Raw genomic sequence first — 27,589 nt, 5'->3', positions numbered from 1 at the left:
TTTCTCCATGCCATTAGATGAAATTCCAAGGGTGAACTCTTCAGCTTTTGGGAACGCTTCTATTCATACTTGGAACCAAATTTGGTCTAGTAGCTCCATCACTGAAAGTCTTCTAGAGGTATCTTTTGTTTTTAAGCAAAGCAGGCTTCAGTTAGTCTAAGAGTAGCATTACCGGGTGACTGCTGGACCCTAGTTGCCTGGAAAGTGGTATTTGAGGAAATTATTATTATAGAAAATATATTACATATAAATTTATATAAATTTATATATATTATATAAATATATTATTATAGAAAAGGTATTTGAGGGAGAAAAAGATCCATACTGTGCCAAATTCCCAAACACATTGTTTACATTTCCTGCAAGGATGTAAATGAAGATTTATTTTGAAAAAAAATACAAATCCATGCACAATCATCACCTGCCAAAAATAAAACTCCCTTTGTTGTCATAGAAAATATATCTTGGCCTTTCTCTTCACAACCTTATAAAAAGGAACATAGCTTTTAAATTCTGTATTACCTTCATATTCAGAACTGATTTCATTTCTGATGCTTGGGTAGGAAGCAACTTGGCCAATGTCAAGGAACTGCTTTGTCTCTGCTGACTAAATTTCCTTTCCTGTTGATACAACATCTGTATCTCATAATACGTTTTTCTTCATCTCTAAAGCTTCTTTTAAATGGAACCTTCCAATACACTTTTCTCACTGGCTCAAGAGAAAGACAGACATATTCCTAAGAATGTTTTGGGCTCAAAGTTCACCTGCAGGCCAAAACGAAGACATTTTCATTTCTAAAACCAATTCATCTCATCATCATCATGACTAAATATCTGGTGTACAGTGCTGCTTTCTCTTCTGTTCCCACTATCTCAAGCCATATGTCTGCACTGTCATAGGGATAGGTGATACCATCTGATATTACACAGGTGTGAATGCAGTATTCCTTTAAAAATCACTTTTTTGAACTTTGAGGTAATAGGAAACTCTGTAACTGCAAAGGTAGTAAATGGAGCAAAAACAACAAGGTATCATGAATATCCAGAGAGATTTGGCCATATTTGCTTAAAGAAATAAACAAACTAAATGTAATAATTTAAGTCTTCAAAACAGTACAGAAAAACCAAAAACCTTATTACATATTATCTAAGGCAAATATGTTTCAAAAGGCACTTATTTTCAGGCACAAATATAATAGACGGAAGTTAGCAGACCTAAATTGCAATTAAGTGCATAGCATTTTTACTGAATTTGAGGTAGCAGAGGATGGGTGGGGCCTCAGTCATATCAATTTACTTTCCTTCGCAGAATGTTGTGCTACAAAATAATAGACTGTAAAGGAAAAAAAAACAGATAAAAATCAGCAACATGCTGTTTGTGTTATAGTTGGTAAAACAATGCTCCAGAGCCTAATGGCAGCAGACAGGGCCTGTAAATCTTGTCACATATAATAAAAAACAAGAATATAACGAGAGATGTGAGCAATCAGTTAGAGTAGGCTTAGGTCATACATACTTTAAACTACTTTGAATAATGTTATCTAAATGTCTAAACAATATTTCCAGCTTAAGTTGCCTTTCAAGTATTAGTTTGCAGCAGCTAATATTCCATTAGAACCCACAGGGGGATTCAATTAGAATACTAGTTTAGTAAAAGAAAAAAAAAAAAGGAAGTGATTTCAGATAAACTGCCTTCCTTTTTTCATGTCTGTGCTGTTTAGAGTCAAGCACCATTTTCTCAGCCATTATTGAAGGCAAAATGGATGCAAAACATGGGCTGGAATGTCTGAGTAAGCAAGAGTGAGGTTTCCCATACAAACTCACACTGAATAATATCTTCCAGTGAAGCCTGCAGGTTTCATTGCAGTCAGTTGCAACGTGACTGAGGGAAGAAAGAATTAGAGAATCTGGTCTTTTTCGTGCACTGAAGAAGTGGAAGGACAGACAGCAGAATAAAAAGCACAGCCCATTTTAGAAACAGTGTCAATACCACTATTTTGCCCTTTGTTATTATAGTTCTTATAAGCATACAGTGTTTTGAAAAATAAACCCATCATCCTCCTATGTGGATAAGCTAAGACACTGGTAGAGGGTAGGGGGCGTGACATTACCCTAAGCACTTGCTAAACGACGGAAACCTCGGAACAGAAGAAATCTTACTATCCTGTCCCCTGAGTCACTTGACACAGGGAAAGCCTATATTTTATGTATATAGAGGAAGTAACTGGTTGATTTAGAGTTCTGGATATAGGCACAACATTTTTTAATTTCAGATTCTGTGATTTTTTTGAGTGGCTGGCTGCTGCCTTATCTTTCTTTGCATTCCTGCAATGTTAAAAAAAAATAAACTGCTGCACTACCCCCCCACCCCGCATCTCAGCTTGCATATCCAGTTCAACATCGCTTTCCTGATTCACAGAAATGCTCTCTATTTCTATTAATTCATATACACCCATACCTTTGCCAGAAGCTGCAATCTGGAAACTAGGCTTATAAGCAAGCACAACACAAGCAAAGGGCATGTAGCTCTATGCTGGGATCTATCACGGACAAGCAGAGTAATGTGAAAGATGATTTATGCTACTTTTATTGTTTGCTTTCACAAGTCTACTATGAGCTATGCAAGGAAAGGCTGAAAAAAATTAAGTATATTAAGTCTTTGGACTTTGTTATTTGCCTCTGATATAATGACAACTCTTAAAATGCACTCATCAATATTTATTACTAGCAATAAAGAGATAGTTTAGCTTCCATGCATACAATTACATGAAAACTATCAACAGGGATGTATCCATGTCTTTTATTCTAGTTCATCTCTGGAACTTCAGACAATAAAGCAGCCTCTCTTCAGAACAGCAACTTTTTTCCTTTGGCACAAAGCTTATTATGGTAATATTTGATCAAAATTGGATGCATCACACAATTAAGAGGTGACATATTGGCTGGATTATTCTATATGAATTTCTCAAGATATCAAAAACTGACAGCTTTCATATTCATGATCTGTTGATGAATACAGCAAAGAGATCGGCATATATTCCTCTCCAAAAGATTTTTCCTCCTTTTTTATAATAATTTTTGCAATCAATATCCTTCCACAATCCATAAACTCTCTTTTCTTCCATTTTCTTTTCCTTCCTCCTCCTATACATGATGATTGGTGAACTGGTGAAGTGGTCTTTCCCCTCCCAGCTGTTTACTTTTGATGGTGCTTTGAAGGCCTGTCTGCTCAGGACACAGCAAGTGCATTGTTGTGTTGGTCTTGCCAAAGTCAGGAAGAGTTCTGCCACTGGCTTCCAAGATGTCATGATCTCACACCTCAACCTTCTTCCTTAGAAAATCCCCTACTGCTGCTCTGACTGTACTTAGAAGGTAAGGCTGAACCAGAAAAAAGGTCTTACTTGGCCAATATATTGGCCTTGTAAAAAGCTGACCAAATGTGATGTCCTCTTGATATTTAAAGCTTGGATTAGCTTCTCTTGATCCCTGTTGAACCTGAATCTGTTTGAGGAAGAAGTAATGTTACACTCAGAAGTAAGCATTGCAGTCAGAAGAAAATCAACAGACTAACTTGTCCACGCTATTGAAAATCACTTCCCAAGCTGCAGCTCCTGGGGTTACAGCACATACAATAAAAATACGGCAAAGGCCATTTTGACTCACTAACATGAATACATCATTTATGTATTTGCACTGGCACATATCCATGTTAAAAATCTGGCACAGCTTCTCCATTGAGGTTTTTAAATCTTAACTGAGTCAATAAAAGTGAAATATCTTCCTAATGTTATGACTTCTGTAATTTTAATAGTTTATCTAGTAGTAAAACATGCAAATTGACCTTTAAGAATAGAGTCAGTGGCATCAGGGACGAGCCAAATTATTGCAGAACTAATTTGGATTTCAAATTCCTGTCTTCTTTTCTCTCTTTGTTTTCATTAATGAGAACTGTAACTTCTGAATCTAAAAAGATGCCCATTTTGTCCAGCCAGCCTCACTGTAGACTAGAAAGCAGCAGGGGTACACATCTGTGTTTCGATGGGACTTTTAAACACAGTCTGAAGCAACAAAAGACAACTCTGCACAAGGGTTCAATTAACTGTCTGCTGACATAGCTACAGATGTTGATGGTAGCCCAAATGAGCTGGTGCTATACCACTTTATCTGATGCTGCACAGTTGACTAGCCGGTTGGAAGAGACTAATAAAATGCCATACAGCCCATCTTTGAAAAGGATGATCCAAAAATCACAAGGCCACATCAAAAGCTACAAGTTCTTTTCTGATGCAAGCTGATGGCTTCCTTCCACAACAGATTCACAGTGGCACTCCTTTTTTTTCAGTCTTACATGAGCTGAAAAGCATTTCATTTCGTGTCCCTAGAGGCAGTGAATTGCAAGAAGTGCCTTTGGGAACTTCCCTGACTTGGAGAGACAGTGCAGCTGGCACTTAGAGAGATAACAGATTGGGAGTTGCAGTTGCCTCACTGATTTTCTCTATATCCTTATGCCTTTTTAGTTAAAATCCTCTGTATGTTCAGAGTATGGACACTACCTCAGAGAGGCTGAATCTATACCCCTCTATACGCAGGCTGTGCCCATGCTGTTCTCTTCATTCTGCTTACCTCGTGCGCACAAAGCTGTAAACATGGAAATCCAGCGGACAGTCTGTCGAGGAAAGCCTGGAGATACCTAATGGCAAAGCTTGCTCAGGCTGCAGGGTTGCTGCTTCAGATGTTGGAAAAATAGGTACTGCAGATCAACTTGAGCTTATGCATCTACAATTTCAGGATGAGCTGGAATCATGCTAAGTATTCAAAGGTGGATGACATACCTGGCCATGCAGGCGAAGCTTCCAATCAGCCTGTAATTTACCTCTACCTTTCTAGAGCTTTCCTACTTGCTCCATTATCCTATCAAAAAGTGGTTCTTTAATTATTCTCAATCATGTGCAGAAGTAAAAAACAAGGGACTTTTTGCCCTTAATACCTCCAGCTCTGTTGCTGCTCCCCATTACAATCAAGGGCCAACATTTTGTTAGAATTCTTACCATTATTCTTAGTAGTAATTATTTTGTAAATGTCTCCATTTGTCTTGTTTTATTTTGCCCTGGACATACGGCTGCATGTGTGCTTTATTTCTAAGGACAGAAACAACTTGCATCTTGTTGGCTAACAAAACAGATGTCATTTGCCTACACACTGATTACCAGCAGTCATCACATTCCGCAAAATCAATGGCACTGTAAAGATCTCTGTCCTTGGGTTTTATTCTACACAGTATAGGTACAGATTATGGGGTTGGTGGCAGGCGGTTGTTGTTTTCGTGTGTGTGTGTGTGTGTGTGTGTCTGTGTGTGTGTCTGTGTGTCTGTGCGTATGTGTGTGTGATTTTGTTTTGTCCTGGAGGCACTACAACCTTGCATTTCTGCTGAGCACCACCTGATGATTTGCAGCATCAAGACCACTAAGCTCATCTTACTTCACTGGCACAAGTGGAGAGATGAACCTATACTAAAATGGCATCTGTGACAAATGGCATACTGCTATCGCCAGCATATACCTAAGTTTGTACTTCAATTTTAGACACTAGCAATCCATGTAGTTACATAGGGAGGAATTTGGTCCAGTGCCTACTGTGCTTGGAGGCACCAGAGTGGAAGTTACACCAACTCAGTTTTTCCCAAACACAAACACAGTCAAAAGGTGTAAAGCGTATGCATTTGACAACACTGGAAGCAGCTAAGATTTGTCACTAGTCATAGATTTCTTTCTGCAAACACTTAGCTCAGCCACAGTCTATTCAAGCTTCAGAAACACTCTGTTCACACTGAACAAGTTCAAAGTTTAGTGGGCCAATTCTTATGGCCAGCATTATGTTTTTCACTTACCATCCAAAAAATTAAAATATTGGCTTTGACAATAAAGTACAAGGAAAGGTTTTAATCTATTTTCACTGTCAAGATACCCTATCACCCTCACTTCTTCAGATACATGCTACTTAAGATAACAGTCTAACGCATACAAAATGTGGAGAAGTGTGCTTGAACTCTATGTTTTACAGTATGAAGGGAATGTTTTCTCTTCTGACGAAAGCGGAGAAGGCAGTAATATTTCCTGATCAAAATCAGTGAAAAGAGGCCACTGTGAAAACCTGTGAAACTTGTTACAAAAGTCAAGTCTTTCCTTTAAAGACTTTAAAGAGAAGAAGCTGCCCCTCCCCCCCAAAATACCTAAACCATAACAACAAGAAAAGGAATTCTGAGAAGCTTGTGCTGCACCTATATGAGATGGGAAACGAAATCCCAGTCTCGCTCATGGTATCTTTGAATAGTTAGAAAAAAAGACAAAAGAAAAAAGGAAATATTTCATTTTAAGGCTAACAATGCTAGAAGGAATGGTTACTAAAAAAAAAAAGAAAAAGGATTAAAAAAGGGATCATTTGCAATGGAAGTCTGGCTAGGACAGCAAATCAAAATGCTGAGAGAAAGCCCATCTCATAGTTTGGAAAAGGGAGGAAAAGAAGTTGAAGGGAAGAGCTGAGGAAGTTTAGCCCTGAAGTTTCTGTTTAAGCATAGGCTGTTAAAAAGTATGAGACATTTTGCTAGTAAACATATCATATCATGCATAAACCACACAGAAGTTGCAGACATTTGTAGACAAAAATGCAGCCAACTTCTGCAGCAACTGTCTAGCTGAAAAACTTCCCTGGAAGGTTCACTTACTGGTAAAGTTTACTTCTGCGCAAATGCCCCCGTCCTTAAGGGCAGGGACTGTGGTGGAGGTGAGACTTTCCACTGCACCTCGGCTGACTCCTGCTCATTCAGCTTCTTTCCCTAACTCTTAAAATTTGGAGGAACTACATGGCATTTGTCACTCATTCTGGGGTTACATCTGGCATAGGCCAACATGTAGAATCACCATGCAAAATTCAGTTCCTCGGTGTTCCGCCTATTCCCCTGGGATACAGGTCTTTGCATCCTCATATTCAGCATATGCTTCAGTAGGGGGGAAAAAAACAACCAGTCTAGTTCATTGACATTGCTAATCTACTATGACAGCACAAGCCAAGCAGATACTGACAATACCAACACACATACCTATTCACTCAGAAAACACGCAGCAAAGAGGTTAAGGAAAGGAGAGAGGAAGAGAATTTAAGAAAGTACATTCTATATAATATAGCATTAAGTATTTATCTTCGTTTTTGCACAGTGCCGTCAACAGAGCTGACATATCATTAAAACGTGTTTTCTTTTGAATACTAAATATCATTCTCTCCTCCTGCAGCCAAACAGGATTCGTTATAAGCAAAGCATCTTTCCAGTGAGTGGTACCTGCATACTGCATTCCAGTAGGTCTGCTTGGTGCAGGGAGGACTGGCATTAATGACTCACATGAAGAATCCCTTGGGACTCTGCCAGCACTATTACATTAACCCATGATATTCCTGTTAAAGACAACTACATTTTACTGGCTGGTGACACATGGGTTCTACAGAGCACTGGTGCCTGCTAATAAAATATATCTAGAAGCCATCTGCTTAAAAAGGACAGGCTACTGAAAGATCCAGAAGACAATGGACCAAATTCTGTCACCTTCTCCCCTAGTTTACCAGCTTTATAGCTGGAATAACACAAAAGAGACAGAAAGCTAGCTTTGCTGACTCTACTGGATTAATAGAAGAGAATTCCCTAACCAACAGGAGCAAACCCAGCTCTATGCCATACACTATGCCAAACAGCCTGGACAGTTTAGCAAGGGAAGAGAGCATAAACTTTAAATTGCAGCTATTTCTGGCTGTCAGAATGAGTTTGAACCGATAATCCCACATAAGGTAGAGCCCTGTGTCTCCTCCAGTTTATACTGAGGACTAGGATAACTCAAAGCAGAAAATGGGAGGCTCAGAAGAATTACAGAAGTGACAACGTCTTTATTGTACACACAGACCTGCACTGAGCTTTTGCCACATGAACAAAGTTTCTGCCAAAGATGCTCTTATTTGACAGCATGACGTGGAATGGTAGTATAGACCTGGCCAAAAGATTAATAAAGGGTAAATATATGCATGTGTATCAAAACTTGTCTTTCTGTTACAGGGGCTTGAAGTACAGTTTCAGTGGCAGAATTAGTCTTTAAACATTGAGTAATATGACTATGGTTATCATGTAATTTCTTGTAGAGCATGAGAGCCCAAAAGAAGTGCATCCCATCCCTGAATTCCTTTCATTTGCCCTTCTCTCAAACTCCTCAAAATGTGCTACCTTCATATTATATACTATTTTTCTTCAGCCTGTCTTAGGGAAACAAGGCTTGTGAAATCACTGTGTTTGTCCACCTGCCTGTGTGCCCACAACGTGTAGTAAATTGGGAACATTTAAACAATTTTAACTGTATTTATTATGTATTTATCTGGAAACATCTTATGTCATCTTCACATAAAAAAAATATACCATGCTGCTCATTGCAAATACATATCTGCGTTTTCTTCATCACTACAAATATTGCCTTCTCTGTTAGCAATGGACCAATACCATTAGGGAAATTTCTATTGCTCCTGCTACATCAAGTGAAGACTCCCCCCAGATAAGCAATTTTTATAAGCTGTTTATAGCACTGTCAGTGCTGCCAACTATGAATTTTTGCCCTTCCTAAAAATGGAAGAGTTCCCATCTTTAGGCTCCCTTATTAAGTCTTCTTCCAAGACACTCCCACTCCCAGGAAAGGCCTCAGTCCTTTCGAGATTTTTTGAGGAAGCCACTTGCCACTTGCTTAGCTTGGCAGGTTATTCATAGTCTGCCTCTAATCCAAATTAAAATATTACATTTCCTGGTAGAAAAACCCATATTTGGGAAGGGCCTGGTGTTTCAGGCAAACACTGCCAAACTTAGCACAGACTCTCCAACCATCTCAGCCAACCCTTTACAGGAGGGGGAAGGAAAACACATTGTTAACAGACTAAAGTGCAAGGGGTTGCAGCTCAGCACAAAACTTTAGCACAGTGCTAACACGCCTGTCTCTGTACCAGTCTGAAAACATGTTCTTTGTGTTTTCTTTTGCTTTAAGTTCATGCTGCCACCATATGTGTAAGAGCACAGTCTGTTCCTGGAGGCAGCTGTTCCTTATTTTTAAATGTGTGTCCAAATTTACTCAACTTACTGCTAGTAAGAAAATATCCATACATAGCAACTTGCACAGTAACTATATTCTCTGCTTACCCCCTCCAACCCCCAAATCTTGCTTTTTTGGTTCAGATAGAAAAGTCTGTGATATCATCTGTATATTTTCAGGGGAAATATATCAAGAGCTTGGTCACAACTCTCTGTTGCTTGCAGCAACCTTTCTGCTTAAGAATTCTCTTATAAAGTAAGCTTCTGTGCCACTGGTTGCATAATGAAGTTTAATACAAGAACAAAAAATGAAGATGAGCTATCTCTTTGCACAGCCCAGCTCATTTACGGCACAGTCATGAATAAGACCTCAGAGAAAAAGCATCATTTTCTTCCCCTGTGGGTTCTTTCTTCGGTTCCCAGGTGCGGTAAATTTAAGATCTGGGACAAATGTACGGTGCAGATTGATTTCTGATTTTATTTGTAGCATAGCAAATGCATTTGTCTTACTATGTTATAGCTCAATCCACAAGTGGGCACAGAAATTAAAGGCCGAAGAAAAAGATTTTCTTAAAGAGTATATCACTGTTATAATACTACTCAAACTACTTTCTGTAGAGACTTTAATAGCATAGATCTGTGAAAAGCAAAGTTTATGCCTCTGCATCACTCCCTGTTTTCCATCTGATAGTAAAAAATGTTGCAGAGAAAATTTGTAACAGTAGTTGTTGGTTGATCCAGGCAGTGGGGCAAAAGCCGAAACTGTTTTCAGAGTGGTGAAGTGTTATCTATGTACTGCTGTTTTCAAAGCCATGTCGTGTCCAGGATTCGCCTTTCATTCTGGGCTATGTACCATGCAAATAGAAAGGAAACAACATCCCTGTTTCCCCTTTCAAGATTTTATAGCTATTGCACAATAGTTGACATTTTTCTTAAAGCTGCAGTTCCTGGAGTCCAATGATTACATAAAAGTCTTAGGTTTTATTAAAAACAAGAAGTTTTTAGTCTTTTTCGGTTTAAAGGAAGTTTCTAAACCTGACCTAAAAGTTCTGCAAATGAAGGTAAAGAAAAGGGGAAGAAAAAAAACCCCCAAATCATGAAAAATTCGGTTTCATGATTTGAGGTGCAGTTCTTAATATTTAAATTCTCCAGACTGGCAGCGCTTTGTAGCAAGTGGGGGGGAAAAAAAAGTTTCTTTCTCTTATAGCTTTCTTTTATGCAAACATGTGACACGGAATCTGTTTTCTCCTTCCCTCAGTTCTATGTACGCTACATCTATGCAAGCTCCAGTCCAATTCTACCGCTGATGGTCAGGATGGTTAGATGGAGCTAAGCTCTGAGGTGTCAGCTGAGCAGCTCTTAACCCTCTCACTTGACGTGAAACTTGTAACGTAATGGCCAGTGCTAATGAGAGGCTACAATGAGCTGGCCAACGAGTGATCCCAAGTATCCCAGCCTATCCTTCCTTTTTGTAGTTCTCTGCTTCCTCTCATTCAATGCTGGGATCAATTACCACATTCTTCATCCATAATGTTATTTATACAAGCATAAAATGGGTGTACCAAATTAGATACCAATTCAACTGACCTCTGTCCAGGGCTGTCGGGAAACCATGCCTCAGCATGCCCAGCAGATCTGCTGACTGAAAGCCTCCCAAGCAATAGAAATGGCTCAATTCAACCTAAATGACAGAGACAAACAGCTTCAGTGAATGCATTTAGTGTTGGGTGATCCCATACCACTTTAAGAGAAGGGCATGGAAAAACACCCATTTCTGAGTGGTTTTCTGTGCAGAGAGAAAGAAGGAGGAGTTAACCCTCTTTGGATGACAACAGATTTTTCTTGAAAGTCTGTTTATATGCTGCCATGGCAGAAGTACAATCTAGATATTTTGTTCTTCTCTATGGGCATCCAAGAGTCATTGTTCATTTGCATATAGTGAAAAAGGGTTTTACAAGCACTTCTGTATTGGATTTTATCCTTTTCTGGAGAAGTAGAGCAGGGAAGTTAGGGAGAAGACAGAAGTCAAGGAGGAAATGGAAAAAAGTATCCAGAGTCTGACCTTTTAAGTTTATAAATCTTTGCAGTAATGATATATTAGGTATGAACATAATTACATATATTAATATAATTATGCAATTATTTTCATAGGAACAAAAGTCCTTTACTCTGTTCACATTAAGTAGTATAAATGGTTCTTTTAAATTAGCCTTACAGTTTGGAGCTTGGTCTCTGAAGCCATTACTCTTATTAGAAACAAATAATAGTCAGTAAGGTTATGGTGACACAGTACTTAGTTAAGTATTACAGTCTATTTCAGTCTGTCTGCTGCATATTTTAATCACTTACTGTCTAAATAAGCTTTGTGGAATATAAAGGTTCTGGTACCAGAGACATCATATCAAAACAAATAAAAATGAAAATATCCTCAAACAGCAACTTGATTTAAAAAACAACAAAAAACAACAAAAACCTTCTCTGGCTCTGTTGCAAATATCTTTCTGGTTATTAGTCTAGACTGGGTTCCTAATTCTTCCCAATATTCTTAACCTTTTCTAATTTTCATTCAGGCCTTGGATTCTGTATGCATGGTTTCTGGAAAAAAGAGCATATTAATCATGTTTATGTTCAGTCTGACAAGGTATTTCTAAAATATGGGCATTAGAAATACTTGTAAAGACCCAATTTGAACATTTTTATGCCCTCAGTCAAGAACAGCTGCAATGGGAAACTTCCAGGTTGAGCAATGATCTGGGCCTGTTTTATTTTTCATTCACTTCCTTTCCCTAAGGCTGTTTGGCAATTTGGGGGTGGGGAGGTGGTGTCAGCAACAATTTATCAGACTGATACAATGTAGACAGGTTTTGCCAGATTTCTAAAGACGGGCATTAGCCATAACAAATTGCCAGCGCTCTCCTCAGTGTTTGTAACCAAGAGTCACAGTGATCCATTCACTGGACAAGTTCTGTGCTCGATCTGCATCTATTTTATGGAAGTTCAGCCTTTCAGCAGCCTTGTTCCCAGAGACAATTTACCAGGAAGCCATAAAAGTACTCAGGCAGGCTGCAGTCAACACCTTGAACCAAAAACCTCCCTGTGTTCGCTAAAGCAGAACTGACTCCATTACACCATAAGACAGCAGCAATTAACTCTGAAAACAACAATTACATCCCAGTTGGCTGTTTTGTCAGAGCAGGGCAAATAGAGAAGGAAAAATAAGCAAAACAAACAGAAAATACAAACCCAACGAGCTGCACAGTAATGGATCTCAGAACTGCAAGGAAGCAGGTCCCCTCACTTCCTCATCATTGCAGTTCACAGGGTTTATAGCTGAACTGGCAGAGAACTGACCAACTCAACCGCAGAGCCTCCCTCGGGTCTTCCTTCCTCCTACAAGTGTAGCACCGTAACAACCATAAATGCAGACAGGTCAGACTGAGATTTCCCCCTCTCAACTCGACCGCCAACACCGTTCAGGGGAAGAGTTTTTGTGCAGCTTTTGTTTTGTGTGAAGTGCGAATGCAACGCTGGGGACCTTTGTGCCTCTGTTTCAGCAACTACCACGCAGACATAATTGCTACAGCTCCAGTTCAGTATATTTCTGGAACTACGTTTCTTGTTTCCCTCCTTTACAGACGCTACCAAAGAGCAAATACCATATTGTGTGAGCACAGAGCAAAAGATCTAGGTTGAATATTATTATGCTAGGCACACTCTCTAAATGTTGGCAGGCAATCCACGGCATTTGGGATCCCACCAGTAAGTACTGTTTTGTCCTGAGACATCTAGCGAGGGAGCAGTCCAAGATGCTTTCCAGAGGTATTCAAGTTCTTCCTTTTTCTTTTGTGTCAGATGCATTTGTATGTATTTCCTATGTAAGGGATGTGGTTCAGCGTTTAGGTCCTGTTAACCAGTGCTTGACCTAAATGCTGCTAGTTATGTGCAGCTGGGTGGGTTATTAACTACTCTGCATTCATCACCTTTGCTAAGCACAGCCCATGTGCCATTTTCTACTGTCACACGTGACCTGACACGAACAGAGAGTTCTCTGGTTTAAAGTTATACATGGTTTAAGAGCACACTGAATATCTTGGTCTTGTCTCTTCCCCGTTTCTTCTGACCACAATCTTTTTAAAGAATTACTTTAATTGTTTCTCTTTGTTGTTTTCTTGTTTTAATTAGAAGTATCTCACCAGCATTGCATCTTAATCACTACTTAGCCTATCAGAACTGGGAGACCAGTTCTAGGTCAGTCCGAAAGACAAGCAAAAACACCTCGAATCTTTGCTTATCATAAGGTAAAAGAGAGGAAAAAAAATCCTGAAATACCTAGTGAACAATCTTTCCTCTTCTCTCCCCACATACACTGTACTTCTTGCTGCTCACAGAGGATTTCTGAAATTTCATCTCCTACTAAACTCTGTTCAGGCACTGGGATATGATACGTTTACAATGCAAGATACCTCTACGCAGTGGGTATCGGTGTTTAGATCAGAGTTTGTAATAGATCACTATTGTCTTTGATTGCAATTATATAATATTTGATTTTTTTTTACTCTCTCTTTATTATTATACACCAGCCAGGGTTTATAGTGGAACAGAAGCACAACATGAATTAACATTATTATAGTTTTCCCAAGTCTCCTACCAGAGACTGGGACATAAACAAGAGTTTTACATGTGAGATATCTTTAGCCCATTTCAGCTAGAACATAATCTACTTTGAGAAAAGGCACTTTTAAGAAATATGCAGAAGAAGTGAAAAGAATCCAGAGGATGAAACTCAGAGGCCTAAGGAAGTGACAAAAAACATAAAGACCAAAAAACCCTCCGCATTGAGTTTGAAGAGGAACTGAGAAAAAATAAGAGGAACTGAGAAAAACTATCATTTCCCTATGAATGCTTCAGAGGGGAAGGGACTAAGCCATAGCCCAAATCCATGATGCTTCGCCAAGAAATAACAGACTCAAATCAAATATTTAATAGTACTCAGAGACTAGTGCTATTAAACCAGGAACAGGCATCTAAATGTCGTCAGGCACTATACAAAGCAACCCCCACAGTTTACTCCTATCTACATCCTCACAAGAGAACTACAGGTTAGGGGAATTAAATACTCAGTGTTTTTACAACAAATCTAATCAATATGTTTGCACTGTGCAGAAGTATACATCACCATCTCTGCTGCTAAAGAAGCAACACAAAGTTGTTGGTTTTTTTTTTTTAATCTTCAGAGTGCTCTGTGAGCAAGTGGTTGTTCTCTCCTCAATGTCATTCTGGCATATGAAGTCAGATTAGATCCAAATTCCCTAATTACAAAATGCTGGGGACAAGGGGGAAAGGCAAAAGGCCCAAGTGTCATATTCAGCTTCCAGTAGAAGGGGCAATATGGGGGTGTGGGAAGTCAGTAAATCATCTTTGCACTGGAAAGCTGAGACACTCGTTTCAGGTTATGGTAGAAGACAGGTCTTTTATACACAGGCACTGGGGAGGCTGAAATTAGAACCATTGCCTGCAGGCAGCTCATCTCATGGACAGAAAAGAAGAGTATTTCTCCTAATGTTTCAACAATACTACAGTCTGTATTTGTCCCACCTCTCACCCACGGCACTGTAAGAAAATACCATCTGCTATACTATTGCTGCGTTCCTTAATTTATCTCCTTTTGCCTTGTGAGGGAACACCCAGGGAATGAGACTGGCAGCCTCTGTCCCTCCCTTTGCTTTTCCACAAACCTATCAATCCAAAATAAGCACGCTGTAGCGGGTCTGGGCCTTGCCTTGGAGGGGCTCTTCGTGGGTCATCTGGCATTTCAGCAAAATTTTACCTGCAAATTTGCACTTGCCAGACTGGGGGGGGGCACAGTGCGAAGCTAATCTGACACCAAAACCCAAATAGTAGTGGTGAGGTTCATTAACAAGGAAGCAGATAGATAATCCTTTTTTAGTAACAATTTAAGATGGCTTGTTCTGCAAGCTGTTTTATCCAGTAAGATTTATGTGCACACATCAGTTTCTCATGCATGCTCAAGCTGAAGCTAAGTTTTTAAAGAAACACTGACAACTGGTAGATTTGTTACCCTGTGGTGATTGCTATTTGACAGGTAGATTGAGAATCTCTATTTAAAGTGATTCAACCTAAATATTTTATTTATGAATGTTAATAATAATAACAATAATAAATCTCTTCAGTTACAGAAACCTTTTATCTGTGGAAAGCTCAAAGACAATATATGCCTGTGAAAGTTATCATCTGAGCCTTGCTGCTATGTGCTGAATTAGCCCATTTCTGTATCTGTTCCAACAGTGGCCTATACTGGTCTAGTACTGCTGTAATAGACATTGGGTTAAAAAGTCTGAACAAAACTATTTATGGGCACTGGAAGTTTTGTACACGCAATCTGAAACACCAGCTACCTTACCAGGTGTACCTGGTGATGCAGTCTTAGCTGGAACTGTCCATTTCAAGATTAATTTTAGTGTATTCCTTTCAAAATCTGGGTTGAAGAGATTCAAAACCCGTTAAAAACCACAGAATTACTCAAGTGCATATATCTCACTAGAACTAAAATACAATGCTCCTAGTCCCTTTTCCCCAGAAGGTGCTGGCATGTTCATCCATTACCTATTGATACCCACATTTGGGAATGTAAAGACTTTTTTAAAGAATATTATATAACTGGGTTCCTATGCAGAGGATAAAATCCCATGCTCAGTAGTTATGCTGTATCAAACTAAGAAAATACTTCAAATTGAAAGAATTTATTTTTAATCCCTTAAGCCTTACTAATTTTCATGGAAGATTTCACTTTGTTTTTTCCAGAATATCAGTATTTGTGCCTAGATTCATGGAGCAGAAGGCTGAAAGTCTTCTGTGAATGGGAAGATCAGATGATTTCTAAAGGAAGTACAGCTTTCTGAAGAAAATAAACTGTTAAATTTGGATTAGACCAGCTTCCTTATTTGAGCTTTAACAAAATCTTTTTTGATTTCCACCAGCCACTTATGAGGAACAAAATCAATCTATCTCCAACCCGTACAGTTACAATGAGGTGGGCAGATTCCTATCTACTCCTGGGCCAAAGTGTACCATTTGATTAACTTCAGAAAACATGTCTATTTTGTTTCTAGTACCCTTTCTGTATTTGGCAACCTAAACAAACCAGGCAGAATTAAGTTGCATCTTTGTATTCTGAATTCATCTTCTGGTAGATACTGCCTACTTGAAAAGTTCACCTACTTCAAGTGAAAATCCAACAAATAAAAGTAAGGCAAGACATACAAGAGGTTGGATTTGAATTATTTTCAAATTTATTTTGTCCATAAACCACCTTTACGCTAGTCAAAACATAATTATTTTGTTAGTGCTAGGCTCTCCTTACACAGCTCAGAGCAAAGAATACTGAGCAATGAGTACTGAGGCCTGAGAAATACTGACCCTCATAAACCTACTTGTGAATCATTGCTGGTTCTGGAAGTGCAGTTTAATCCACCTCCCTCTTCTAGAGTCATATATGCTGACTAATACGGAAGGGGTTCAGAGCTGTGGCTAACGCACACCTCTCCAACCATGGTGTCAGAGCTGCTGCTCTTCCTTACCTCCCTGTAAACAGAGTTGTAATGTTTAGCTCCCAGCATAACAGCAAGGACTGTCATACACCATAAGAAAAGTATCAGGCCTCCGGAAGTTTTTCTTCACCCTCATCAGTCTATATCACTATTCACGACACAATATTTTGCTAGCTTTACATGTGGTATCATGACATTGCTTTAAGAGTTGCCTACCCGCGTATATATACTTGCAAAGGAAATTACTGAATGCAAGCAAGGTCCCACTTCACTTACACCGATGTTAAATGGAACCATAATGCAAGATAGATGGGCTGATCCCAGGTTGGACTATAGTGGATGGTAGCAGGTCTTCAGGTATTTGCACAATATGGAGGTGGATTTCTGAGGGTGTGTTAATACAAAATGAGCACGAACAAAATGACAACACCATGTGGTGTGAAATAAGATCTCAGGCTTTTTTCAGTTATCAGGGCACAATATTGACTATGATGGCTTGAGACTAAAAATTAATTCAAGTTTACCATGACAAAACAGAAAGTCACTAACATGACTGTAAGCTGGCAACAGTGCCCTTCTCTTCCTTCCTCCTCCAGATCATTTGCTATAAAATACCAGCAGGTGTCCGGATGTCTTCCCCTGGATATCATACAAGCCTCGTTGACAGAAATCTTTGGCAGATGGTACACAAGTGGAATGGAAGATGTTCTAAAGTTTTCTGGGATAATACTAGTTAAAAGCAAGCACAGCATGAGACTATTCAAGTGTCCATCCCCTTCCTCTGCTCTACAACACAGTTTAATGTTTGGAGGAGCATGAGGAAAGGAGGGCAATAAAATAGACCTGTGCAACAATGGGGATGAAGGAAAGCAGGGAGTGTGGTAAGAGACAGAAGCACAAGGCTTCTGCCAACAAGCTTTAAAGAAGAAAAATGCTACTGGCATACCTTCACGCCTTATCTGTTAGCCGAACAGAGAAAACCTGCCAGGCGTAACTGCATGAAGCCTTCTTGATAACAGTGATCTGAAAAAATCACTCTATTTGCCTTTTTTTCTCCTCCTTCTACCCTCAAAGATGACTTATTATGCTCTTCAAAGATGTCTCGTGATTCACGAATAGTTTAAGGAAAATCAAAATGCTGTCCTGATTTCTTTTAGGCATTCGCCTTGGGGAGGGATGTCAAACTCCCAGACTGTGAACTGAATGTAGTTGTGGAATGATACCATTTATCTGCCTGACCTCTTGCCACATGGTGGTGTAGCTATGCCATACCAGAAAAAGTCATGGTAAGACCCCCCAGTAAACAAAAATCCAAAGCATCAGGATATAGTGATGAAAGGTGCTCTGAAGCACACTACAGATATATCAAGAAACAGGACTGACACACTGACATGGTTCCGTGCTGACGATTTTTCCTTTTGAAAACTGTCAGGCAAGCAGAGAGTAAGCAAAGCGGGGGGAGGAGAAACCACTGCAGCAAAGAAGGTTTTAGAACAATCCAAACAATTTTGTGCGTGAGACCATTTCATTGGCTGCAAAGATCACTGACTGCCCTAATGCAGATCATGTTGTGAGCTGCATGTCCAGGCACCAGTTTTAATCTCTCTCTCACCACCCTTACTCAGTGGAGTAGTTTCCCCCAGTGAGCCCAGCAATTCCACCTGCAGATTAAGTTCACTTTGTGGCACAACACGCCTCACAGGATCTTACCAGATCTTTCAGAGTGATTACACAAATGTGTCTTACACATTGATTACAACTCCAAAACAGGGGTGAGGGGGAGAGTCCAACAAAAAGGAAATCCTCGATTTAGTTACCAAAGGATCTTCAAGTCACAACAAAAAAAATATGTCTATGTCATGGCTCAGTATTTTTTTCAGAGCAGAGACGTGTGGAGTTACGTTCTCATCAGGCTGTGGGTCACATATTTGCTTCTGTGCTAACTGATCATAACCCTCATTTCCTTCAATTAAGTGCCCATAACCAGTTGCTTTAATATTGTGCCAACAAGACAGCTGCTTTAGAATGGCTTCACTTCTTTTCATAATTCTTTACTTCCACTAATCACAAACTATTGCATGAATGTCAATGAATTAAGCCTAAAAAATCCCCAGTGAAATGATTAATTATCTTCCCGAGGAGGGGAAACTGGGTCACAGAAAGGTCCAGTGCTCTGGCCAAGGTAATCCATTTGAACTCTCGCAGAAGACAGAACAAAATACAGACCTCCAGCCTGCTGGCACATCAGACAGCATCCCCTTTACACAGGCTGGATCTTGCTTTCATACGTCTCATATGTGCAGGGACAGTCTGTACAGGAGTTTCCCTTCTTCCAGTGCAAGGGGAGAGGAGAGAGGAGGAGAAGGGATGATTGTAGGGAGGGGCTTCCAAAAGGAAATGTTCTCTTTTTTAAAAACATAAACAACAAGACCTTGCAGAGCAGACACAAAAATAGGAACAAGAAGGCTTCGTATCTATTCACATATTCTGCCCCATCTCTATCTGTCTTACTTTGAATGAACTAGGCGAACTTTCTGCTTCTGTTGCATCTTTACCTGGGCTATCTTCACGTGATTTAACCTGGGGATTCAAAATCATGGGAATATAATTTTTAAGGGAAGAAAAAATACTGCTATTTGGTATCAAGTATGGACAGTCAGGGTACCCCTGCATAGGCTATTGTGTCACCAGTAGAGGGAAGTGGAATAGGTCCTTCGTTACTCATTTACAGGGCATTGGGAGATACTGACAAAAGTGTAAAGGGTTGTTTGATGAAGTGGCAGTCAGAAAGCACATTTCAGTTGGTGCTCTGACTATATTAAGGGCCTATTTTTATCTAGCCATTTAAGTTCAAGGGCATTTTTCCTGCAGTTTTGAAGTTCTCTATTAGCTCTTTGCCCTACCTGATTAAAAGAGAAGACTGAGCCTCCTCCTTACAGGCAAGTGCAGCAGGGATAAACCAAAAGGGGTGCTGATAGGGGGAGGCATACAGTTTTTCAAGGATGGATGTCTAAGGCCCCTTGTATGCAGACATCCAAAAAGAGGTCATATCTAACTGGCCACTGGCACCACAACAAAACACTTCGATTTCTGTCATCCATTCCCCCAATGCCTTGGAGGTTGCATGGAGGGAAGGAGAGAGGAGTGTAAAGCGTAGTACAGCCAGCAGGTACTCCTGTGTCCCTGCTGAGGGAGCTCTGAGAAGTATCCTGTGTTAGAAGCCCAGTTCCTCCTCCTGTATCAAGGCTGGTTCAGGCTGGAGAGAAAAGCCTGAGCTTTTGGAGAAAGCCTTACCGGGATTCAGTCCTACATATGAACTATCTTCCTGGACTTCCTGGACATTGCTTCCATGCTAGCTGTCAGAGAGCTGAGCTTTTTTAAAGCTTTTTAAAGTAATCTGGAAAAAAACAAAACAAAACAAAACAAACCCTGCTTTGATGTCTACAATGTGCAATTCCCTCCCTCAACCACTCCTTTCACCCCAGTTTTGGTGTCTGCAATAATGCTGCAACGTGTATCACTGCTTCCCTGTCAAAAGGGATCTAAAGCAAAGGTAAGCTGTGCTAATACCAAATAACTTTTCTTTATTCTTAGCTTCCACACTCTTCTTGCTCTCAGATTTCTCTCCTGGAGCCATCAGAAGAGAGTATTCATTAAAGTCCATAGTTCCTTTGTTGGCTTTGTAATTTATAGGCCCCCAAAGAACAGAAGTTACCATGAGCAGCAAGGCAATGGCCTTGCTTCAAACTGTGAAATAGTAGTAGTAGTCATGTCTCTAATTTATTTTCTAGAAGGTACCTTTAAAAGCACTCAGCAGAAGCCTTGCTAAACCTTAACTCCTTCCTCCAAGCAAGTGCTAGACCTTCTCAAGCAGTGTCCAGCTGTGGGCTGTGAAAGCAAGGGCAACTTCTTCCAAAGTATGAAATGAGAGATTTCTAACTTTTTACTAGACTGAATTTTGACAAATGAGTGTGCCATTGAGGTCATATATTGAAAGGGCAGGAGAACATAGGAAACCTCTTTTTTTTCCCCCTGTCTTTAAGGTTGTGGGTATGAAAGGCCACCCTCTTAGTTCTGAAGCAGAAAAGAGAAGGTTTCTCTGGCAGTAAAATCACAAACTTGTTACTGAAATAATGTCAATACCAACTTCTAAAACATGAGGAGGTAACTTCTGCAGTAACAGAATACAAGAATATGCAAAAAGTAGTTTTGCATACAAGACTGGATGCTGGACACATTATGCACATGTATGAGCACCATATTCCTTGCCTGAAAGATTTATCATCTAAGCAACATGTACAAAGAAAGGAACAGAAGAAGGAAACACCAACCATTGAATAAGGATGTGTGTAGGTATTTCTCCTGTCTCGGTCAGATGGCAAGTAGATCTCTGGAAAGACATACACGTCATCAAGTAATCTACTCTCTTATCTACTCTCTAGTAGATGTGAATCAGAATGGAGCATAGCAGGGACAGACACGATCTCAAACATGCTAGGGGCAGAGGGAAGGACGATGTCAAGTCACAGGGGCATACACTGCAGTCATTATTGATGACTATAATAGGAAGACTAGTATCTACCAACAAGAATTTGAGTAAACATTCCGTACTAAAAGAAAGACAGTAATCCCATCTGAAAGCCAAAATGTCCTTCATAATTTTCTGCAAAATATCCTTTGCTCAACATCCAATCCATGATTCCTTTTCCCTAAGCGGAGTACTGGCGGAACAAATGCATGGATGATACCGCAATGGATGGTGTATCACTCACAGGCTTTTCCCTTAAGCAGAAGTTTGCAAACTCCCCTCCCCCCTTTCCAAATATAGCAATTGGTTGAAAAGGGGAAATGAAAGTCACTGAGCAGTTTCTAATTTCTATAAAGATTTGTGTCTTCTTGAATAGATGGAGATAGGCAAGAATTCTTTCATATGGTTTGCTCATCATCCAAACTATGCTTATGCAGCATTTTCCCTGTGTAGAAAGGGAGAGACGTGTTTCCGAACACACAATCAATGCAATCATCTGCTGCTAATTGTCTTCTGTTTCTGAAGCAGTCTCCACAGGAAGAAGTCCATGTATCTTACAGACATAATTGAATTAAACATCACAACGCTTCTTTTAAATGATGAAGCACTAGCTCTTCCAGCTGAAAAAGATGGTACTGAAGGCTTAAGTTAGCTGCCCAGAGTTCATAGATTTTTTACATAGTACACTCAGTCTGGCCTGTTCATCTCAGGCCATTATATTTCAATTTGTTGCCACAACACTGAGCCCAGGAGCTCTGTGCTAATAAAACATACCTTTCAGAAAGGTAGCCAGCCTCCATCCAAGGTTGGTTGAGAACAGGAGATAGAGAATCCATTACTTCTCTCAATATTTCTTCCTGTGGTTAAGGACCATCACTGCTAAAAAATGGTATATTTCCTTTTTAATTTATATGACTTCTGGTTCCTTTTCCTAGCAGATCAAAAAGGCCTTTGGTAATGACATCTCATCATGGAGACAGGGCTGGGCTGGAGGCAAGTTGGCCTGGCTCACACAACGATCTGCTTAAAAAACTTCCTCCAGAAGACTCTTCTCCCAGTGTTCTTGCTTCCTATTTGGGGAGCTTCACGTTACAGTAGGCACCTGCTCTTCTTCCTCCTTCCACTCATTCAAACTTGATCTGGAAGTCTCCATTTTAACTTCATACGTCAGTTCCTATTAGCTTAACAGTAGCCTTGAATGGAGGTATGTAATAACCCAATCTTTATCTTCTCCAGACAATATTCTTACATTCTTTCTTCTAAAGCTAGTGTCTTCTTCAGGCCTCAAATCATACTCACATCTTTTCTTCATCTGCTACAACTTTTCCATATGTTTTTCTCAAATGTTGACATTGGGATTTTATAAGTTACTCCAGAATTACTCTGACTGATGAATTTTCAATTCTGTATACAGCAGTAAAAGGTATCTCATTACTCCCCCTGCTTTATTCATTCAAGAATCTCAGCAATAGCATCACAATGAAAGCAAAGATTTACACAGAAAATCTATCATCTTGTAGCTGTTTAATCATGTTATGTCAAATTCTTCAAAGTTAACATACTGCAAATATTCATATTAACAGTCCTGTTTAAACTACTAGAACTATCGATTCAAGGAAATGCCGCTTCTTCGACTAAGCATTGCAGAGATAGCCCCAGTTAAAACAATATGATAACTAACTTTTTACTTTTTCTTACATAACTGTAAAAAAAGATGTTCATTTCAACAGTTCTATTGATTTCCAGCCTACTTGTATCCTTTCTTATGAGTTTATGCTCTCTGCATCATCTTGCACTAGAGACCAGCTCTGATTGCCAGCAATAGCCCTCTTATACTGGTTTATATAAATGCATTTCAGCCCACGTCCTGATTACAGAAAAGATTACAGCAGATGCAAGCCAGAAAAATGCAGGGGTTAACTTAATGCCTAAAACATTTAGGTACCCCAAATCCTATTCCCAAATAGCTGGGAGGTTTGTTTTTAAGCACTTCCTCCAATGGACATACAGAAGTCCTAAAATTGCTTTCAAACAACTGGAGAGATATTTTAATGAGCACTTCTAACCACAGATTTTTAGAACTAGTTGTGATAGAAGACACGAATCCTGAACTTTCAAAGAAAATGGGCATCTAAATGAAAAGTCAGATTCTTTATACTATTACTACATACTGCAAGAACATTGTTTCACTAAAACAAATGAAAGAAACTGCACTTATCCTTTTGCCTTATTTGGAGCTGTAAAGTTCATGAACGTTTGAGAGAACACTTACGCAGCAGCTCAGGTAAGAGTTTTATTACTGTTGGCCAGAACTGTAAAGTTCAAATCCAAGTCAGATAATCCTCTGATGTTCAGTTCAACTGGCTAAAATATGAGCTTTCTCCACTTGCATGAAACCTATGGCTTTAGTGTGTCACATTTGATAATGGAAGGAAGACACAGCCCGAGTGTAAGGTTTAGCCTTGACTCACTAGGGGAAGGATTACACCCTTTTCATTTCTCATCTTCATATATATTTACTGAATTAATTGAGCCTTCTTGCACTGCTACCACATGCTAAGGAGGAAAGGGGAGGAAGTCTTCTGAACAAATGCAAAACATCTGTTTGGAACATTATAAAAAGCAACTGAATCCATTAGAGAAGACATTAATGTTCTGTTCACACCACAAACCTGAGTAGACTAATTCTCAATTTGAAGTTAATGAAGAATATTTATTGTGCAATGTCATGTGCTTAGAAGTACTGGATTCTAATAATCTAGAATAAAAGAGTTCAATCTGGAAAAGTTACAAAGAAATAGTCATAAATGATCATTAGAATGAAGAAGCCATGATAAGAGAAGGAGGCTTTTTTAACCTAGCAAAGCAAACATTCTCTGTAAGTGGCTATAGGATAACTAATAGGGGAGCAAATAAGCTTTTAATCTAATGAGTGACACCTACATGAGGATAAATGAAATCGACACATAACTATGAATACACATAGCTGGAAAACGAGAGAAAGATTTTTACTTAGGAGAGGTGAAGTTCTGGACCAATCTTCCAATGGGAAATGTATGTGTACAGGCATGGTAGAAGGAGGTAGAAACAGTTTATGAAAACATAAATTGTTCCCATTCATGTACTAGCAGGAAACCAGACTGAGCAACCCAGAAGGTCTATTTTGATACTTTACTATTCAGCACTATTTGTTTTTTTGGAAAGAGAAGTGAAGAAGGGAGCAACAGCAAGAAGAGGAGGAGAAGAGAAAAAGGCACTGCTTTGTTGAGGTTTAACACCCATAATCAATTGTCACATATATCCAAGAAGACTGCTTATTCAGCACATCTCCATCCTTTCTATTGTTTGTCTTAAAATAAATGACTTTAACGAGATAGCAGCAGATAAAGCATAGGCCTGAGAACTCGCATCTGCACTGAGTGTCCTAATATATCATTAATTTCAAAACTAAAGGTTTAAAACAGAAGGAGATATGGAATATACCCTATCTGAACTATAGCATGCAAGATTTTTAACCTGCCTTGGACAGCCTCAATGTTCCTTTATCATTATTAGGCTTCAGAAAACCCTGACATCTTCCTGATGGAATGGTTCTCTGGAGAAACATTATAAACCATTTTTTCCTGTAGAAACATTTCTACCTACAGTGGAAGAATGATGTTTCTGGATTATTATAATTCTGGTGAGATATTTAGGACAATCCCACTGCAAGAGAAGCAAGAGGAAGATGACTGGGGTAAGAGGTGTTCTCTATAGGAGAAAACTGTCAGTGTTTACATGTTTCTCAGCTAAAACATGAGAATTTGTCCAGATCTCTAATTTGGCTAGATTTATTACCATACTTAGCACTGGATAATCAGCCTTTTATCACCCAAATCTCACAGCAGAGAAATGAGGAAAGTTGGCATGCCTTTCCTTTTGTCTCCCTATCTTCTACAGAATGGTCAAATTGATAGTTAATTGTAACATTATAAAAATATTCAGATTAAAAGTACCCATTCTGCAGTGTAATGAACAGAACCTTTGCAAAATTCCACTCAAGCCACTAATACTCTGCTGAGATCTGTCTCCTGAAATTAAACTGTTGTAGTTGGACTGCAGCTATCAGGTATTCACATGCCATGAAACATTATTCATTTGTGAGCTTTTGTTTCCTGAAAATATTTGACTTGCAAGGGAAAGTTCACTCTCCCTGCCATTACTAACTCATCACTAAATTCCCTCAACATTAAACAAAAGTTCTTTACCATGTAGTTGCTCAATCCATCAGACCCCCACCATGAATTGGTATGAGTAGTATTAAAAAAAAAAAAAAATCCAGAGCACTGCAATAAAAAATGTACACTGACACTTCCCCATCTTGAAAAATCTATGCTTTTCAAAAAGTTGTTATTGTCCAAATGTTAAATATCATCCTTAGCATAGTTCAATAGTATTTACTCTGGAAGCATTGTTGAGGTTATAAGACTACCTCGTCACGCATTTTAGGGTGTTTTATCTTCTCAGCTTAAATTTATGTTTCTCTCACCATAAGAAAGTGTGGAGGAGGCACTCAAACAATCGTGAATGCTTTCAAGCATTCTTACACACAGAAACCTACTCTAGAAATAAAACTACCATCTTTTTCAACCTAAAACTTCTGTGGCTAGCCATTTTCCTTTGAAATAAAAGCAACTAAATGTTTTCATCTCACAAAATTAGACATATTATCAATCTGTTTCTCATTAATACAAACAGTTAAGAGCCTCTGGTCCATAGCCCTGCTCTCAGGACTCTGTGTGGTAGCATTAACTGTGATCTTGGTGATACAGGACTAGGCCACCTTTTAGTATAATGGCATCTTGGAGCCCTTCTCTGCGTAATAGCAGAACACCTGCTCTGCAATAGCAAATGCTGAGGCCACTTTCATTTTAGAAGTCAAATGCTGGGTACTTTCAAATTATACTTTCTTTGGTCCATGGTGACCTTTAGCACACCTTGGGAAGATTCAGAGTAGAGAGTTGAGTGATATCTGCGGTTTCGTGTCAAATATTCCTGTTCAGTTTTCATTGGTTTGGGTTTCATTTTGTTGTTTCTGCTTTTGTTTGTTTCTGCTACTGTAGAGTATTCAGAAGGCTTTTAATTTATTTTCAAGCAGGTAAATCATCACCAGAAAAAAATAAAAAGGATGAGAATTAAGATCTGGGAAGTAGAACTTAATTACACAGGGATCCTAAGTAAGGTGAGAAAGGGAGAAGAACAGTCTGGGACTGTGAGAAGAGTATTACAAAAGTCAGGATATGAGCAGAGTGGGACACTGGAAGGAGTGAGAAGGTGCAGAGAGCAGAATGAGAGAAGTGAAGAAATGATACAACTGGCATTTCATGGCCACCGATTTCTGTCTTCTACCTGTGCTGAGATATGAAGGTGCTGCCCTTTCACAGGCAATTCAGATCCATATGAGCTTCCTCCTCTTCTGCTGGCACTTGGGCAAGGATTTTGTGATATCTTGAGAACAGCAAAAGAAAGAGACAGAAAGATTGGCATTTCCCCTTCCGTTCATGTGCTTAAAATTACTGAAATCACCTTGTAATAAGCTACTAGTGTTCGGGGATCAATCCATTACTTTCTTCTTTGGACTTACTAGCGACTACACCGTCCAAATATTTCAAAGTATACCCATCATCCTCACTAGTATATATAAATATGATGAATTAATTTCATTGATCTCCTAAATCAAGGCTAGGAAAAGAGATACATGTGAGAAAAACTAGTAAGAAGTCCCTTAGCACCCTTTAGCTTGTTCATATTAGTGACACAGCTTCACATGTCCACAATGACTACAAGTATAAACATCTTTATCTAACAAAATATCTTTGTTTATCGGAAAAAAAGAACTAAAGAAGTCAAAGAAATAACCTCATTGACTGTTTAATAAGCTTAGTTTGTTTATGACTAAAGGGGGAAAGAGAGAGAAAAAAAACTCCTTGATTTTAAGTACAAAGAGTCCACTAAGAAGAGATACAGATATTGTGTTCATCTCTGTAAGATGAACATTCAGGTCATTTCATCTCCATTCTTCTCAAGGCAATGTTTCTTGTAAATAGAGTTCAAGGAACTTTTACCAAGCCTCCTCCAAATTAAAGACATAAATCCTGAACCAAGCTTAACTCAGTTATGAAGTCTGAGCAATGCATACTACAACCTGTTTTTCTCTAATTCTCACCATTTCAACTTCAGCGACTCAGCTTATTCAGACGGGCAGATGGCTCACATTGTGAGAAGCAGAGCATGTACAGCATGTTCCAGAAAGACCACGCACTGTGCTGAGATTTCATTTTTGTTGTCATGTGGATATAAAGATGAGGTTTTATTCATACTGAAGAAAACTGGTCTGTCTTTCCCCCT

General features: G+C 39.2%; 1 long non-coding RNA gene across 2 annotated transcripts; it reads right to left on the bottom strand.

The window, feature by feature from the left end:
• Positions 1-26,663, bottom strand: LOC135327307 (uncharacterized). 2 transcript variants are annotated; one of them, XR_010387412.1, is made up of 3 exons: positions 26,591-26,663; positions 10,694-10,787; positions 1-197 (listed from the first exon to the last, which is right to left on the bottom strand). It is a non-coding gene; the product is annotated as an uncharacterized LOC135327307 (long non-coding RNA). The 2 variants fall into 2 exon arrangements; XR_010387411.1 differs by lacking the exon at positions 1-197 and adding an exon at positions 2,607-3,501.
• Between the last annotated feature and the right edge of the window lie 926 nt (positions 26,664-27,589).

The sequence above is a fragment of the Dromaius novaehollandiae genome, chromosome 2 (genome assembly GCF_036370855.1).
Source record: "Dromaius novaehollandiae isolate bDroNov1 chromosome 2, bDroNov1.hap1, whole genome shotgun sequence".
In the NCBI taxonomy this organism is placed as follows: domain Eukaryota; kingdom Metazoa; phylum Chordata; class Aves; order Casuariiformes; family Dromaiidae; genus Dromaius; species Dromaius novaehollandiae.
Note: the sequence above shows the minus strand (reverse complement) of the source record. Positions and strands in the feature narration are given on the sequence as shown.